Source organism: Megalobrama amblycephala, linkage group LG13, assembly GCF_018812025.1.
Source record: "Megalobrama amblycephala isolate DHTTF-2021 linkage group LG13, ASM1881202v1, whole genome shotgun sequence".
Lineage (NCBI taxonomy): Eukaryota > Metazoa > Chordata > Actinopteri > Cypriniformes > Xenocyprididae > Megalobrama > Megalobrama amblycephala.
In genome coordinates this window covers 7,944,633-7,964,456 of record NC_063056.1, presented here as the reverse complement: position 1 = coordinate 7,964,456, position 19,824 = coordinate 7,944,633, and the positions used below count along the sequence as shown (strand labels likewise).

The following is a 19,824-nucleotide window of genomic DNA, read 5'->3' as shown; positions in this document are numbered from 1 at the left end:
CCAATTGCGTTCTGGGGGTAAAATCTGCATTTTTGGTCGGGTTCCCCTGCTAAAATTTGCATTCCAGGGGCTAAATATCAAGTTATTTGGGGTCGCTTCAACCCGCAGACATGAAACCCGCATCCGGCGGCAAAAATGTTAAAGTAGCCCAATTCCACAGGAAAACTGTGGATTTGGCAGCACTTGAATGAGATGCAATGAGACACTCGGTGTGTATTTATAATTGTTATTATAATATTATTATTTTATAATTTATCTGAATTAAAAAATGAAAAGGAAGGAATTAGGATACAGTATGCTGGGAATATTGTAATAAAACACTGATTGTGATTACAAGAAGTAGTAGGTTAGTCCATGCTGCTAATAGCACTTATATTCAAAGTATTCAGTTTTGTTTATCAGTCAACACAGAGGCTACAATCAATGCACATTTAATCACTGACATTTAAATATCCACACAACATTAACATTGCTGTAACATAAACTGGATGAAATTGACATGCAAATTGGATCAGGATGGACTTAAATATTCCTGAATATGAAAATGAAGTGAGTGACCAGTGAACTTAGCTATTTAAGATAAGAAGGGTATCTCATCTATTCACTTAAATGATGCATGTGGTACTTTTAGCCCTTATGTCTCTTGTTAATTTGCCTACAGGGACAATGGATGAAAATTACTTGCATAGCTAAAAGTGACACATTTATATTAAAGTACTTTAATGAAGTGATTAGTTAATTAAGCCAGTGAACTCTGGTATATTCTTAGACCCTCACATACAATGATGGATTGGCAGAATGACAGATTGGTGTTAATACCCACTAATATAGTACATGATCAAACCTACATTTTTCTCTCCAAAGGTATATGGGAAATAGTCGTGAGCCATGCGGTGTGACATCTAAAGTCTTCATCTTAAGTTTTAACCATGTTTTTTTAAACCGTTCATTCATTCTTCATATTCATTCATTATTACACACACACACACACACACACACACACACAGGTTTCTTCAACCATCTTAGAGACACGGCCACAGTTCTCCTGGATTTAGTTTGTCTCAATTTCATCTGTTTCTTCATGGAATCACAGACGGATTTGATGATGGTGAGATCAGATCACTGTGTGGAGCACCGGTCTTATGTCAGACTCCTTGTGTATTCAAAAATCTCACTGGATTATTACAATTAATGCCAAAATGAATGTTTGGAAATGTGAACGGATATTTCCTATTGACACACTATAGCAAAAGATATAAATAACTGGCTTAAAACCTTTTTTGGGGGGTGAAAATACTGACGTGTATATGTGTGTGTGTGTGTGTGTGTGTGTGTGTGTGTGTGTGTGTTTAATATGAATGAATATGAAGATATAAATAACTGTCTTAAAACCTTTTATGGGGGGTGAAAATACTGATGTGCCTAAGACGTTTGCACAGTACTGTGTGTGTATATATATATAATATACATAGGTGTGTGTGTGTGTGTGTATTAGTGATGAGCGGATCAGCTCAAATGTCACCCAAATCCGCTTTTAAAAATGTATTCGCCCGCCCGCCACCCACCCACACCTATGATTTTCTCTGATTTAGATATCCGCACCCGATCGTCACATTACAGTTATTCAAATTCTCAGTGTTCAGCGTCATAATATGCTAACATATTATACTGAGCTAGGCATCTTTTAAATGAATTTAGAACTTATTTAAAGTAATAAAAGGTCTTCTTTGGCAAAATTGCGTCTCTTTAAAGGATTTAATCCCTTCAAACTTACACTGGAATTTCATTGTTTCTGTCACTGCAACTTTCCGAACACACACACACACACACACACACACACACACACACACACACACACACACACACACACACACACACACACACACACGTTCAGCCCAAGCAAAGGCTGGATATAGGCTTTATTCATTTATTATCGCCGTTTCACAGCCGTTACACATCACATACCCAACACTTGATTGGTTAACTACTTCACTAAAACGCTGCCACATGGTACTTTTCTTTTCTTTCCTTTCCTATCCTTTTTTTTAATTCTCCTTTTTTGAAATTTCTCTCAGATTTGTTTTGCCTCCATTGCTGCTTAATTTGCATCTGCAAATTAGTGCCTGACGAAAAATTATTAAACAATATCCCATGTAGATTTTCTTCCTATGTGTTCTTTAATGTCCACTAGGAGTTGCTCTCGGCAAATGTTTTCCTTTATTGATTTTCCCTGAAGAGTTACATTGTTTTAAAGAAAACGAAAGTAAGTGTGATGCACGTTCATTGCGGTTTACCGTCAAATGAGAGTTTGTGTCTTTATTAAAATCAGAACATTCATGATTTATCTCTCATCCGCCTGCAACCCGCCCGCAACCCATCCGCAATCAATTGAATGTTATTTTTTATTACCCGACATGCAGATTATCCACAGCGCCCGCGGATATAACCGTGATCTGCGCATCACTAGTGTGTGTGTGTACTATATTGCCAAAAGTATTGGGAAACCCCTCCAAATCATTGAATTCAGGTGTTCCAATCACTTCCATGGCCACAGGTGTATACAATCAAGCACCTAGGCATGCAGACTGCTTCTACAAAGAATGGGTCACTCTCAGGAGCTCAGTGAATTCAAGCGTGGTACCGTCATAGGTTGCCACCTGTGCAATAAGCCCATTCGTGACATTTCCTCACTACTAAATATTCCACGGTCAGCTGTTAGTGGTATCATAACAAAGTGGAAGCAATTGCGAACAACAGAAACTCAGTCACAAAGTGGTAGGCCACGTAAAATCACAGAGTGGGGTCAGCGCATGCTCGCCAACTTTCTGCAGCTTATCAGATTGTGTGGCCTTCAGATTAGCTCAAGAACAGTGTGTAGAGAGATTCATGGAATGGGTTTCCATGGCCGAGCAGCTGCATCCAAGTCTTACATCACCAAGTGCAATGCAAAGCATCGGATGCAGTGGTGTAAAGCACGCCGCCACTGCACTCTAGAGCAGTGGAGACGTGTTCTCTGGAGTGACAAATCACGCTTCTCTGTCTGGCAATCCGATGGACGAGTCTGGGTTTAGTGGTTGCCAGGAAAACGGTACTTCTCTGACTGCTCTGTGCCAAGTGTAAAGTTTGGTAGAGGGGGGATTGTGGTGTCGGATTGTTTTTCAGGGGATGGGCTTGGCCCCTTAGTTCCAGTGAAAGGAACTCTTAATGCTTCAGCATACCAAGACATTTTGGACAATTTCATGCTTCAAACTTAGTGGGAACAGTTTTGGGATGGCTCCTTTCTGTTCCAACATGACTGCGCACCAGTGCACAAAGCAAGGTCCATAACGACATGGATGAGTAAGTTTGGTGTGGAGGAACTTGACTGGCCTGCACAGAGTCCTGACCTCAACCCAATAGAACACCTTTGGGATGAATTAGAGCAGAAACTGTGAGCCAGGCCTTCTCGCCAACATCAGTGGCTGACCTCACAAATGTGCTTCTAGAAGAATGGTCAAAAATTCCCATAAACACACTCCTAAACCTTGTGGAAAGCCTTCCCAGAAGAGTTGAGGCTGTTATAGCCTTAACTCCCTGAGGTCTGAAAACGCGCCGGCGCGTTTTGCAGGATTTTTTTCACATTGCAGCAAAACAGACTTAAAATACTCTGTCATTTCTTGTCATAGAGACATAAGTAATATATCAATTGAAACTATAGAATGTCTTCTTTTATTTGTGTACACTCAGAGTAAAAACACAATGTTGTGCTTTTTGTAAAATAAAGAAAACTAACATGATGCGTGATCTCTCCTCTCCCTCTGAACGAAGTCCAATCTGATAGTTCTCAGAAAATGAACTGTAACTTATGAATACCAATGACAAAAAAATGACACTTACGTCTAAAGAAACATTTAAATGTCAGGTTTTAAATCATGCAAGTCAAATCGAAAACAAACATTCTGTGTTTATGTAATCTGTATGAAAAGAGGAGCCATGTCAGAAGTCTGTGATTCAGCTCATTACCCACTAATGCGGCCACGCCCACGGAGCCAGCACTATTCAGACGCAAATTCAGAGGCAATACATGCATTCATCGTCTCAATCGTGTATTTATTGTCTTGAAAAGTGTTTATTTGGATGTTAAAGCAATGGTTAGCGATCTCTAGAAGACATGCCGTTAGTTCCTAGTTCCTTTTCTTCTTTATATGAATTTGTGGCCTAAAGGTGTACAGAGAGCGCCCTCTGGCTGCAAGTATGAATTGAAAACACCATTCCTGAAATGTCCTCTTGTTCTTTAGAATAATTTGTGGACTAAAGGTGTACAGAGAGTGTCCTCCGGCTGCAAGTATGAATTGAAAAAACAGTATCCAGCACTCATAGTGATGACAATAAATATTACTTCTCAGTATAGAAAATTTACATAAATATATAAGAATCCATCAATATTTCTCCAAATGTGCATGCTTTTAAGCTAAAAGCCTATATGAAATGCCATAGAGGTAACATAATTGTTCAGACACTTTGCATCACAGAAATACATTTTATTTTAAAGAATATAATAGAATACCATTATTTTAAATTGTAATAATATTTCACAGTATTGCTGTTTATGATGAGCTGAGACATTATTACAGAGTTTTTTTTTCACAGCCTACCTGACTGAAAGGCCTCATTAATATGCAAGTCATTTCAGGTCATTATTATGTGATTCTTTTGTCTTCTCAGGTGTAAATGGCCCATTATTCATGCAGATTCACGCCTCCACACATTCTGTGTTTCTTGACAAAAAGTGTCTTACAAAAACTAAATCAATATATTGTTTTATATGAAGGAGTAGGCAGCATAATTTTTACATAATTCTGAAGCAAAAACTCTAGTCTACAACCTCCAATACCCAAAAGTCTTGTGAACACAGGTTTAATATACTTTTTTTGGCCTTATTTCAGTGACTTAAGTTTTTTGTTTTTTCAATAACCACGCATAAACATTATTCCTTCAAAAATACAAACATGTACATACATGTTTCTCACATATTATTATAGCCTAGTTTGTGCTGAATACAGTGTAATGACACTTTTGTCATTTATATGTTTATGAACAACTGAAAAAAGCACAAATGTCAGGGCATGTCAAAACTTCTCCAAGCCCCAAATCAGCCTCAGACTCCAGAGGGTTAAAGGGTGGGCCAACTCCATATTAAACCCTACAGATTAAGAATGGGATGTCATTAAAGTTCATGTGCATGTAAAGGCTTGCCTGGAAAATTCAAGATTACCGGTGTGCCGCAGCTTTGCTTATGGCGAAATAAAACGATGTTATATGCAAAGGACCACCCTGAAATCTACAAGAAACCATGCCATACATAATTTGTCAGTCCTGTTTTGAAATTATCTTAGTTGTGTAGTTCTTAAAAAATTAAACAAATCAAGCAGGGATACTTACTTGTCAAGCAGAAATGTGGCTGACTCTGCATCGGTTTTTAATCCGTTCAGGACACGTAGCTCCCTCCACCTCGGAAAAGCCGCTCCGATATTTACCCTCGTTTTATTTCGGGCTCTATCTAATTCTTTCTTTTTGGCTTTTTTATCATCGTCATCTGTCTTTTTCCGTTTACCCGTCTTTATTTTATGAGCAGGTGCCACTCGAGGAATTGACAGTTTGGATTGTTTTTCCGCCATAAGCAAAGCTGCGGCACACCGGTAATCTTGAAGCCTGTATGCGCTGGCGCTGTGCATGGGAGGGGTGAGATCAGCGCGCACGCGAGCTTGATTGATTGACACTGCTAAGACACTCCTCCTGGCTCTGATTGGTTGTTTCTTACCGGGAGCGGTGTATTTCTGCAAATGGCAATAGGACCACTGGGAGGAGCCAGAGGAGCTTGATTTTTTCACAGATTATCTGTCTCATATTCTACTGTCAGGACATAATGTCAGGTTTAACAAATATGTAAAAAAATTTTTTTACAAAAGTTACCTACAGCAGCTTTAAAAAGGCTAAAAAGAAGCTGCTTTAAGAGACATGGTCTGCTCTGCTCGATATTGAAGGGACTTTCGCCGTACTAGAGTGACACTGAAATAAACAAATCTGATTCGTCGGTACGTTTTGGAGTTGACTCGAATCGCGACGGATGGCAGACTGACCAGACTGATATATCTTGTAGAAAGGCAGGCATCCCAAAACTTTTGGCAATATAGTGTGTGTGTGTGTGTGTGTTTGTGTATATATATATATATATATATATATATATATATATATATATATATATATATATATATATATATAGTGCAATTTTCTTAACAAAGTGATTACATTTTTCTGCTGTAAGTTTAAGGCAATTTTTGATCAACAGGTAAGTATGCTGAACCAAAATTTTTTAAAGAGAAGTCAATTCTTAACTATTAAAAGCATGGGCGTCGGAACCATTGTATGTGGGTGGGACAAGACCCACCCACTTTTTAAGACCAATGATATCGGACCCACTCATTTTTACCGTCTCTAATTCAGTCTAATCCCCCCAGACATAATACACTTTGTGACCTCGGTAAATATAAACCCCTGCGTACGGCCCTGCTTCTTTTCTATTGAACGAAATCAAAGTAATCGTGTATTTCTCCGGTTGTGCACACTTTGGGACTAAACTTTGTATGCACTAGTGTGTGAAAATAAATGGGAGCAAAAACGCGATTGAATGTAAAGGTTTGTGTCTTGTTGTTCTATTAAAAAATAAAATAAATAACTACCGATTGATTGGCATTTTATATATATATATATATATATATATATATATATATATATATATATATGCATAAAAAAAATTTGGAGGGAGGACCCACCCACATTTTTTTTGCTTCCGACGCCCATGATTAAAAGTGTTATATAGCCCACTGAATCATTCTCAGACTTAATACTGACAACAATGGAACCAATGTCAGAAGACTTATTTCTTAGCACAAAAGAGGATAGTGGTACAAGAGGATTACCAAATCATTGTTTTAAGTGTGAAAATATAGCAAAAGTAACACAGAAATTCAAAAAGAATGGACTTGTGACAAGGCCCCTGAAATAATCAGGACTTCATTTTAAGCTTTCATTTAGTGATGAGTGATTTTTTTTTTTTTTTTTTTTTGCTAGACAAAGAGCAGGAGAAATACCAAGCAAGTGTTTCAGAGCTAGAAAATGGATCTAACAGCATCCAAAATGTTATGGTGTTGCTAGAGGAGGAGTACAGTGAGAAGTGCCTTGTTCCCACAGTGAAGTAAAGCTCTTATGTAGGGATGTATGAGTGCTGAAGGTGGGAGGAAGTTGTGCTTTATCAATGCTGTCATGAATTCACACACCACTGTGAGATGTAATACAAAAACTTGAAACAGAAGATGCTACTCTCTCCTCATTACTTGCATTGTTGGGATTTTTTTCAACATGACAACGACAATATGCATTCTCCCAAGGTGAAAATCCTTCTGTGGACATGCATTTCACCTAATCTTAAAGGGATAGTTCACCCAAAAATGAAAATTACCCCATAATTTACTCACCCTCAAGTAGGGATGGGTACAGAGAACCAGTATTTTTTTTTGGACCGAATTGGTACGTAATTGGGTCAATACCAGACTATCGATAAGCTTCAGGACAAACGATACTGTTATCAGTATTTGTGATCTTTTATCTCTGTATACTTCAGTGTTAATGGCAAATTAGAAGCGGCTGCTTGTCATTTCTCAACAAAGGAGGTAACACTAGTAGTATAATGAAACATTTACAAACAAAACATGCCATCTACCTCAAGTACTGTGCTGTATTTACTATGTCTCCACCGTCTCCTGTCTCCAGCTCCAAATGCAACTCCCCTGCCTCAGCCACAGGCGAAGGTAACATTCATTATAAAATAAGTCTTTACTTTAGGTACTAAATCACCCTCTGTGTCTCTCTCTCTTTAAAGGGCCTTTTTATTTTAAAAATGTGTTTTGTTTTTTTGTGTGTTTTTTTGTGTTTGCATTTGTAAACTGCAGTACTAAGTTCAGCAGTACTAAAATAACTTGAAATTGTCAACATCTTTTCACATCATGTATTTTTGCATCAAATTATAGATAGAAGTATCGATAACAGTATCGATAAGTACTGGAATCGATAAGCAGTATTGGTATTGGTATTGATAAAATTCAAATGATACTCATCCTTGGCCATCAAGCCATCCTAGGTGTATATGTCTTTCTTCTTTCAGCCAAACACAATCACAGTTATATTTAAAAATATCTTTGCTCCTCCAAGCTTTATAATGGGAGTGATTGGAGGATGAGATTTTGAAGCCCAAAAAAAGTGCATCCATCGATCATAAAATGTACTCCATGTGGCTCCGGGGGGTTAATAAAGGCCTTCTGAAGCGAATTGATGCATTTGTGTAAAAAAAAAAAAAAAATGCTTATCTAAAACTTTATAAAGAAAAACAACTAGCTTCTGGCACGACAGCCATATGCATTCAACTTATGCCTAACAAGCATTAAAGAGGTCATGAATTGAGAAATCCAATTTTCATTGAGCTTTTGACAAATAACAGGTCATCATACTACAAGAATATGCTGTAAGTTTCAGAACCAAAAGCTTCCTTGTTAGTCCAAAAAACTTTTAGGTTAAGTATGTAACCCTCGTTTGGAGGAAATGGAGACGCTATGCGATCTACGCCCCGCACTGTAGGTATATAAGAAACAGCGCGAGCATACTCTCATTCAAGTCTTCGCTGAGGAGCCGAGCCAGTGTGACCCAGCTGTTCAGCGGAACAGTGAAGGGACGTAACATCTCTGTTCCCTCCTTCAGGGAACGAGGGTTACATACGTAACCTAGACGTTCACTTTCAGTCGGTCACGTTCGACGTTGCGTCAGAACATACTGACTAATTGAGTCCCTACCAAAATGCCACAATGTCTGTTTTTCAGTGACCTGCGTAAACCATAGCACCTTGTCGTGAGGCCTTGAATGAGCAGAAGACTACACTTAACATAAAATGCACTGGGTAGCATTCCAGCTGGAAGTATGCTAACAGGCAGCCTACTCATAGGAGGTCTTACAAAGCAAATATGAACTGGCGTAGTGGTGATACATATGGAAGATCTCTGAAGTACTCAGCCAACAGGGTGGCAAGCGAGTAGGTCCTACTTACTGGCCCAAAGGGGAGATTATAGAATCTCGCAAATGTGTTAGGTGTCGCCCTGCACATAGCTCTACAAATGTCTGTTAGCGAGGCGCCATGCGCCAGTGCCCAGGAGGAAGCAACAGTCTTGGTTGAGTGAGCTTTCACCCCTAGGGGGCATGGCAGATCTTGAGCCTGGTAAGCCAAGACTATAACATCCACTGTCCAGTGGGACAACCTCTGCTTGGAGACAGCCTTTCCCTTCTGCTGGCCTCCATAACAAACAAAGAGCTGGTCTGAGGTCCTAAAGCACTGAGTTCTCTCTACGTAGCACCAGGGTTAGGTCTGCCTCCTCTGAGGGCAGCGCTTGCAAGTTCACCACCTGATCTCTAAAAGGAGTGGTGGGAACTTTGGGCACATATCTAGGCCAAGATCTCAAGATGACCGTGCCTCCTCTCTGAGAAAGAAGGTCCTTTTTAAGAGGAAATGACCAGGGAGGGGCTTTTGCGAGGAGTACAGGTTTGGAGAACCAGGTCCGGCCAGGCCAATTGTGCGCAACCATGACGTTCTCCCTGATCTTGCACAATGTCTGTGCGAGAAGGCTCACTGGGGATGCACATACTTGCGTAGGCCCTGCGGCCAGCTGTGTGCCAGAGCGTCCATGCCAAGGTCCCTTGGTCAGGGAGTACATTTACATTTAGTCATTTAGCAGACGCTTTTATCCAAAGCGACTTACAAATGAGAGTTGTAGAATCAATCAAATCAACATGAGAACAACAGTATGTAAGTGCTGTGTGAAGTCACAGTTATGTCAGTAAAGTGCTCGTAGCAAGGAATGTTTTTTTTTTTTTTTTTTATAAAATAAATACACAGATAGAAGAAGAATAGAAATCAAGGTAAGTGCTACTATTACTGGGTCAAGTGCTAACGAAAAAGATACGTCTTTAGCATTTTTTTGAAAATGGCTAAAGACTCAGCTGCTCGGATAGAGCGTGGTAGGTCATTCCACCAACCAGGAACAGACCCGGAGAAGGTCCGTGAGAGTGATTTTGTGTCCCTATGTGATGGCACCACAAGGCGGCATTCACTTGCAGAACGCAAGTTTCTGGAGGGCGCGTAAGTCTGAAGTAGCGAGTTAAGATATAGCGGGGCAGAGCCAGCGGTCGTTCTGTAGGCAAACATCAGAGCCTTGAATTGGATGCGAGCAGCTACTGGCAGCCAATGCAGACTGACGAAGAGAGGAGTGACGTGCGCTCTCTTCAGTTCGTTGAAGACCAGTCTTGCTGCAGCATTCTGGATCAGTTGTAGAGGCTTGACAGTGCATGCTGGAAGGCCAGCCAAGAGAGCATTACAGTAGTCCAGTCTGGATAGAACAAGAGCTTGGACAGGAATTTGTGTGGAATGTTCTGATAGGAAGGGTCTAATCTTCCTGATGTTGTACAAGGCAAATCTGCAGCACCGGGCCATTGTCACAACATGATCTGTGAAGCTTAAACAATCATCCATCACCACTCCAAGGTTCCTGGCTGTCCTGGAAGGAGTAATGGTTGACGACCCAAATTGAACTGAAAGGTTGTGATGAAGTGTTGGGTTGGCACCGACCACAAGCAGTTCCGTTTTTGCAAGGTTGAGTTGAAGATGGTGGTCCTTCATCCAGGCAGAAATGGCTGTCAGGCAGGCTGCAATGCGACCAGCAACCGTCAGATCATCTGGTTGGAATGAGAGGTAGAGTTGTGTGTCATCAGCATAACAGTGATAGGAGAAACCATGATCCTGAGTGACAGATCCTAGTGATGACGTGTAGATGGAGAAGAGAAGTGGTCCAAGCACAGAGCCCTGAGGTACCCCAGTAGCAAGATGATGTGACTTGGACACCTCACCTCTCCAAGATACCCTGAAGGACCTACCTGAGAGGTAAGACTCGAACCACTGGAGTGCGGTTCCCGAGATGCCCTTCGACATGAGTGTTGACAGGAGGATCTGGTGATTAACAAAAACTGAGCACACACATAAAAATTGTCAAAAGCAGCAGACAGATCCAGCAAGATGAGTACTGATGATTTTGAAGATGCTCGTGCCAGTCTCAGTGCTTCAGTGACTGAGAGCAGGGCAGTCTCAGTTGAGTGGCCACTCTTGAAACCAGACTGGTGGTTGTCAAGGAGGTTGTTCTGTGTGAGATAAGTAGACAGTTGGTTGAATACAACTCTCTCAAGTGTCTTAGCAATGAAAGGAAGAAGGGATACTGGTCTGTAGTTTTCTAAAAGTGCTGGATTCAGAGTGGGTTTCTTAAGCAGTGGGGTAATCTTAGCCTGCTTAAAAGCTGTGGGAAATGTTTCAGTGTGAAGGGAAGAACTGATTATGTGAGTGAGTGCAGGTAGAATTGAGGAGGAGATGGCCTGAAGAAGATGAGTGGGGATAGGGTCTAGCGGACAGGTAGTGGGGTGATTGGAAAGGATGAGTTTGGAAACATCTGCCTCAGATAGCATGGAGAAGGAGGGGAGAGTTTGTGTGTTTTCTATTAAGATGTTATTATCAGTGTGTGGTGTGGAGAATTGGCCACTGATGGTTGTTATTTTATGTGTGAAGAAAGTGGCAAAGTCATCAGCTGTAAGAGCTGATGTGGGAGGGAGAGGAGGAGGGCAAAGAAGAGAAGAGAAGGTTTTGAAAAGTGTGCGGGAATCATTTGAGTTGTTAATTTTAGTGTGATAGTAAGAGGTTTTAGCATTGGAGACATTAGTAGAGAAAGAAGAAAGGAGTGACTGATATAAGCTAAGGTCAGTAGGATCTTTAGATTTGCGCCACTTCCTCTCTGCAGCCCTGAGTTTAGACCGATGCTCACGGAGAACATCAGAGAGCCAGGGGGCAGAGGGGGTGGCACGGGCTGGTCTGGTTAAAAGGGGGCAGAAGTCATCTAAGCAAATAAAGGAGTAAAACAACTGGCAGTGGGAAGTGTCTGGATAAGCAAACAGGTCTACCTGAGTGTCTCTGAAGCATTCCCAAATCAGCTGAACCATCTGGGGATGAAGCGACCTCAGATGCAGGTCGAGTTTGCGACATGCGGCAGGAGCATAGACCATCTTGACGGTTGATACACGCTATGGTCGCAGTGTTGTCTGTGCGGACCAGAATGTGCCTGTCCTTTAGCAGGTCCTTGAAGCGGTGCAGAGCAAGCCCTACTGCTAGCAACTCGAGGCAATTGACATGCCACTGGAGTCGGAGTACTGTCCTGTCTGTGGCAGAGGCATCTGTTGAGACAACAACATGCCTGGAAACTTGTTCTAGGGGAACACCAGCCTGTAGAAAAGAGAGGCCCAACCACGGGGTGAGGGTTTGACGGCAGGCCGGAGTGAGTGAACAGATGTCTCACTTCGGCGACAGAGACAGGGATAACCAGAGCAGGCAAATCGTAGTCATTCTCGAAGCAAACAATCCACTTACACTTGGCCGAACCTCTGCCATGAGGCTCGCCACGTGAGGGTGTAGACTCCTTGGTCTGCGCCAAAAGGAAGACACACCTCACCATCCTGTACAGGAGCAAGAATGTAGTCCTCCCTGGTGATTCAAGTACAAGACACTAGTGGTGTGACGAGATCTCGTGCCACAAGATCTTGCGAGATTGAAATGTGACGAGATTTCTCGTCGAGGTGAAAAGCTGTCTTGTGAGTGATATTGCCATGGCAGAGTGTGAGGGTGAAATTAGGATAGAATATGTCACCGCTACATTTACATTATGCCTCCACTGTCATTTTGCTTTTTATAGAAATTTAAAAAAAAAATGTAATTCAGCTGGATAACGGTCGCTGCCGCTCCCTATTCACAGAGCACATGCGATCGCAAAATCGAAAGTAAACACAAGCGCGCATTCAAACTCGATGTCAGTACCTCGCATTTTGAAAGTGGCTCCCTGATGCATGGAAATATATCCCAATATGAAAGCTATCTCAGGCTGGGCTGTGTAGTTGTAACCATCTCTCAGCTCTGTATCATGATTGAAGAAAAAAATGGTCTCTATTTGCACTTTGAATATTGTGAGAGGACTGATTATAGTTGCACTTATTGTTTGTAATTAATAAGACTAAGATAAAACTTTTATTCATTTTTATGGTAATGCTTTAAAGTAAGGTTAACTTTAACTCTCTGGAGTTGGGAAACACACCGGCGCGTTTTGCAGGTTTTTTTCACATTGCAGCAAAACAGACTTAAAATACTCCGTCATTTTTTGTCATAGAGACCTAAGTAATATATCAATTGAAACTATAGAATATCTTCTTTTATTTGTGTACACTCAGCGTAAAAACAAAATGTTGTGTTTTTTGTAAAATAAAGAAAACTAACATAATGCGTGATCTGTCGTCTCCCTCTGAACAAAGTCCAATCTGATAGTTCTCAGAAAATGAACTGTAACTTAGAGAATACTAATCACTAAAAAATTAGACTTATGTCTAAAGAAACGTTGAAATGTCAGGTTTTAAATCGTGTAAGTCAAATCGAAAACAAAAATTCTGTGTTTATGTAATCTGTATGAAAAGAGACGCATGTCAGACGCCCGTGATTCAGCTCATTATCGTGGCACGAGATCTCGCGAGACTAATATGTGACGAGATTTCTCGTCGAGGCGAAAAGTAGTCTCGTGATGTTGCCATGACAGAGTGTTAGGATGATTAGGAAAGAATATGCCACTGCTTCGTTTACATTACGCCTCCACTGTCGTTTTGCTTTGTATTTAAATAAAAAACATTTAATCCAGTTGGATAACGGTCGCCGCCGCTCCATATTTACAGAGTTACGTGCGATCGTGAAAGTGAAAGTAAATGCGAGGGCGCATTCAAACGCGATTTCAATACCCGCATTTTGAAAGCGGCTCCCTGATGAATGCAAATATCTCTCAATATGAAAGCTATTTTAGGCTGGGCAGTGTAGTTGTAACCATCTCTTAGCTCTGTATCAAAGAAAAATTTGGTCTTATTTGCACTTTGAATATTGAAAGAGTGCGATTATGGTTGCACTTATTGTAAAGTGTTACCATAAAAAATGAATAAGAGTTTTCTCTTAATCTTATTAATCACAAACAATAAGGTTTCATTTGGTAACATTATTAATGCATTGTGAACTATCATGAACTAACAATGAATGACTATTTTTAATAACTAACATAAGCAAAGATTAATAAATAAATACTGTAGCAAATATATTGCTCATTGTTAGTTGATGTTGGTTAATACATTAATGTTAATAAATGAGACCTTATTGTAAAGTGTTACCATTTTTATTTATACTGTTTTTATTTCTATGATAAGTTTGTGGAAAGGAGTTCAGTTAGGAGGTCAAAAGTTGTAGAAGCTCATAAATCATGTACAGTAAGGTCTGAAGAGACTGAAATCATACAGGAGAGAAGTCAGTCAGTTGAGTTAGTGGCAAAACCTTTTACAGTACTTGAGTATTGTTGTCTTTTACTGCATATGATAATTCATACTCAGAAAGTAGAATTCACAGTATTGCTGTTTTCTCTGTATGTTTGATATACAGCATGATGAGCTTGAGACATGATCACAGAGGGTTTTTTCACAGCCTACCTGACTGAAAGAGCTCATTAAATTGCAGGTCATTAGAGGTCTTTTATGCGATTCTTTTGTCTTCTCAGGTGGGATTATTATCTATTATTCATGATGATTCATGCCTCCACGCATACTGTGTTTCTTGACAAAAAGTGTCTTACAAAAACTAAATCAATATATTGTTTTATATGAACAAGTAATTTTTACATAATTTTGAAGCAAAAACTCGAGTCTACAACCTCCAATACCCAGAAGTCCTGTGAACACAGGTTTTTGGCCTTATTTCAGTGACTTAAGTTTTTTGTTTTTTCAATAACCACGCATAAACATTATTCCTTCAAAAACACAAACATGTACATACATGTTCCTCACATATTATGGTAGCCTAGTTTGTGCTGAATACAGTGAAATGACACTTGTGTCATTAATATGTTTATGAACAACTGAAAAAAGCACAAATGTCAGGGCATGTGAAAACTTCTTCAGGCCCCAAATCAGTTTCAGCCTCAGACTCCAGAGGGTTAACATTAGTTAACTACGTAGTTATACTAGTTATAAACTACTAGTTATAAACTAAGAAAAAAGAATACTTCTACAGCATTTATTAATCTTAATGTTAAATGCAAAAGTTGTATTTGTTAACATTAGGTAAATGCACTGTGAAATAACATGAACTAACAATGAATGACTTTTTATTAACTAACATTAACAAAGATTAAAAAATAATGTAGCAAATGTATTGCTCATTGTTAGTTCATGTTAGTTAATATACATTAATGTTAACAAATGAACCTTATTGTAAAGTGTTACCATTTTTTATATTCTATATTTTTATTTCTATGATCAATTTGTGGAAAGGAGTTCACTTAAGAGGTCAAAAGTTGTAGAAGCTCATAAATCATGTACAGTAAGGCCTGAAGAGACTAATGTGAAATTATACAGGAGAGAAGCAGTCAGTTGATTTTGAGGCAAAAATTCAACGAATTCCTTTCAACGAATACTCGGATGAACACATTCGATGCATGCAATTTGATGATTTGAATGTGTCCATCCGAGTATTCGTTGAAAGGCTTGTGTGCACAAGATCATGATCAAAATTCTGAAATCCTTCACACCTAACATGGATGCCATAAAAACACTCTAGGCTACACCATTAGAAATATAAGTTAATCAACAGTGTCTGTCTATATAGGATTCTTGAGTTCAGCACCAGTACATAGATATAGGTTTGAATCAGTAGCATGTAGTGGTGTTCTGAAATAAGGAGGCAAAGTCCTCACATTTTTTATTTATTTATTTATAAATCAAGTTTAAATTCATGTGCATTACTCTTAATGTTGTCACATTTTCCTTGTTAAATGAACATTACATTACATCAAAAAAAAAAAAAAAAAAAAAAAAAGTAGAAGAAGAAAAGAAACCTAATACAATTCTATTTTGTATTTTTACTTTAACAATGTAATGGATATTCTATTTATTAAAACCAAGTAAATCTCATCAAGTTAGTGTTTAAGCATTTTTACATTTATTCCAAAATAATAACTAAAGGTAGTAACAATTTAAACAATATAATTTATTGATTGATTGATGTTCAGCTGTTCTTTTTAATAGTCAACTTAGGCTATTTTGGATCATCAGTCATGCTCTGTAAACACTGTCTGTCACAGACACGAAAATGTATCTTTAATTTCACCAAGCTGATTGCACTAAAAACCCCCACAGTAATCATATTTTCAGGTCTTTTCAAGTTTGATTTTGACGTGACATAAAACAGTGATATCTAAGTGGCTGAGTTGTTTACTTACTTTTCAATTAGCCTTCCCATTGACGCCATCATTTTGTTCATTCAGACTAATGCGCGGAACATGCACATACACAAGAGGCAGGATTTATCGCACTATCCAATCATAACCAATTTCATCCAATCATAGCACAATGAAGGCATTGCCTCCTCTCACCTGACTTTCCCCCATTCGTTCTCAATTACCCCCCACAAAACCCACTGCATGCTTTAGGGGATCTATTGGTTTTCTATGAAGGGAGAGGAGGCACGAGAGACACGGACTCCTAGAAAGCCACTATCCTGTAGAGTTTAGCTTGAATATTAATCAAACACACCTGAAGCTAATCAAGGTCTTCAGGAGGTCTACTAGGCTGTGTTCCAGTTCGCTTGCCCTTCCCTCGGTACAGCCAGGTGCACACTGTATGATTTATAATAGTCCTTTACGACTGTTGCTTGTCAGACTGTACGAATATGATCCCCAATGTATTTCATGTCAAACTGTGAGATCTCAGTTGTCATTATTGTCAGACTGTATGACGGTAAAGATGTTGTTTTTGTTGGAGAAACCACACTGCAGGACTGTGCCTAAAACTTCTGAGACTGCCAGAATTTCATTGAAGGAAAAATTTGATCGCAATGGTCATTAATCGGCTGTCAGTGAACATGTCAAACAAGCGTTCAGAGACTTCAGATTTTGGCCCAGTATCAGAGAATTCTTTTAGGATTCTCAAAATTTGTCTCAGACAGCCAAATCATGGGCAAAATCGTACATTTTAACCTGGTTTAACTTCCTCTTGTCTTGTTGACGCAGATGTATGTGCTTATTTTGCATGGGTTGAGTGCCCACTATTGACGGAACCCATGCAATGGGTTAAACTGTGAACTGTGAAATGTTTTAAGCCCTTGATCACTTTGATGTCACAATTGTGTTGCATTGTGGTAAATGGAGAGGTGCTTAGGCAAGTTTGCGAGTGTTTGTCTAAAAGTGAAGTGGAACCCCTAGAAACTTTTAGACAGGTATGTTGGGGGTGGTTGCATTTAAACTGCAGGACGTCTGCCCTCCAGGAGCAGGAATGAACACCCCTGTTCTATGACATCAGGCTGTAGAAGCCTTTTTGATTCTAACAGGAAACATTTTTTCAAAGAGTGTAGCTTTAATAACTACAGAAACAAGTGTAGTTGAACAGTTGCAGTGTTTAGATGGCCCAGTTCTCCATTCGTGTAAAATGAAGACACACTGTTGACATTAAAAATAATTTGCCCCAGATAGACATGCACCTTGTCAATCTGTTTTGGTGATATCATTGATGTATTGATGTATTGATGTGTAGCAGTAATATGGGAGTAATGCGGAGGTAATACACAACAGTCAGAACAGCATGCTGGCTTTCTCAGTCAACAATCAATACAGTCCCATTCATACAGTTTAAGCCATTAAACTGTGGCAGTTAATAAACACTACAGAACACAATAATGCAATCAGTGCTAATAAACACAAATCAGTTGGTACGCACACAGATAAATATCAACTAAATTTAATGTGTAGATGTACAAGCAGGTAGCCTGCAAAGTTTTGCCTGTAGTGAGAGACATAAATACATAGTCATACATATACCTTAAAGTGTAGGCTTTCTTTGAGAAACATACATGCATAAATAAATAACGTACTGTACAAAAAAAATAGAGATCTTTTAATACATTAAATTTATAAACAGTGTACATATTTTTCTCTTATTAATTGTTCAGATTAACAATGGGGTTGAAGCCGATGTGCTTGTCACTGTAAAACAATTCAAGTCTTAATTATAACTTAATATTTTCAAGTCATACCATATTCATACATACCATATTTTTTACATATATAATTGCTAGGTAAGTTTTTCTGGGAAAAGTCTTCATTTTTTCAGGTCTAATTTCAACTTGTTTCATAAACACCCAGTCTCTTTCTGCTAATAAAAACATCCCCTTTGCATATAAAAAGACCCTCTTTATTAACAGCCCTTTTTTCTGTATCGTGGCAGATTCAAAAAAAAAAAAAAAAAACAATCATGTGAGATGTGGTGAACTGTGCTGGCATACTGTTCAGGGATGTTGTTGAAAGTAAACTTTAGTCTTTGGTTTCCAATATTGAGATCTTTTAGGCTATGCAGAGTGGCATCTTTCACAAATTTTACCACAACTGGACCAGTGAAGCCTCATTACCGCTCCACTTCCATTGTCCACTCTCAATGTCATCTGGGACAGGAGAAGATGTGTTCACCCCGGTCTCTGTGCAGCCTCAGGCCTCAAATAACTTCTTTGATCCATGTCACAGAAGATGCAGGCACTCATCATTATTGATGAGTCAGCACACATGTATTTCAGTATTTCTAGTAATAGTAGTAACATCTACACCCACACTGCAAACTGACATGTACAGTGGCTCAAAAATAATTCTATTTATGTTGATTTCTGAATTGTTTCAGAGCGTTTTATATTCATGTACTGAGATAATGAAATGTAAGAAATTTTGGGTAACACTTTAGTATAGGGAACATGTATTCACTATTAACTATGACTTTCCCTCAGTAAACTCCTAATTTACTGCTTATTAATAGTTAGTAAATTAGTTGTTAAGTTTAGGTATTGGGTAGGATTAAGAATGTAGAATAATGTCATGCAGAATAAGGCATTAATGCTTAATAATCGCTAATAAACAGACAATATTCTAGTAATGTGCATGCTAATAAGCAACTAGTTAAAAGACCCAAAAAAAAGTGTTACCAAATTTTGTTCTGTATGTTTGAACAGGCCTTGCTCATGGTGGAAACATCCTTGTTCGAGGGACTTGCTGTGGGGAAAAAAAACAATCAAGGGAAAATTGTTTTACATATTTGAATGATATCCATATATAAATGTTTAATGAGACATTTCCTGCATGTGGTAGATGCAGTTTGATCATCTCAGCACAGCGTTCTCTCAATGAATCTGGCTTTGGTTTATATTTGCATGCAGATGTATTCTCATTTTTCAGATCCACTGTATTTTCATCATTAATTGATTTCCCTTTGAACATTATGACATGAGTTAACAGATTATTTAATAACAGAATAGCACAGCACAACTCTCAATTAATCCAGCTGGGTGTTGTTATGGGATAAAGGAAAAAGACCAGAAGGGAGCAGTGGGGGTGTTAATAATTATTAAACTCTTCCTATCTAATGTACTAGTAGCTGTGCTTTGCTTCTGTGGTTTACTGCACCAACAAAAAATAAATAAATAAAAATAAATGCAGTAAGCAGAAAAAAATTTGTGGAAAAAGCTAGCGATTTCTAGAATCTGTGCTTAATGAATAGGGAAAATCCTGGTTTACTTCATGTTTACATTCACATCATTGAAAGTTT

At 39.0% G+C, this 19,824-nt stretch overlaps 1 protein-coding gene across 1 annotated transcript in view; it reads left to right on the top strand.

The window, feature by feature from the left end:
- Positions 1–19,824, top strand: part of LOC125243904 (X-linked interleukin-1 receptor accessory protein-like 2) — a 567,738-nt gene that overhangs the window by 529,547 nt on the left and 18,367 nt on the right. The gene's annotated exons all lie outside the window — the stretch shown is intronic.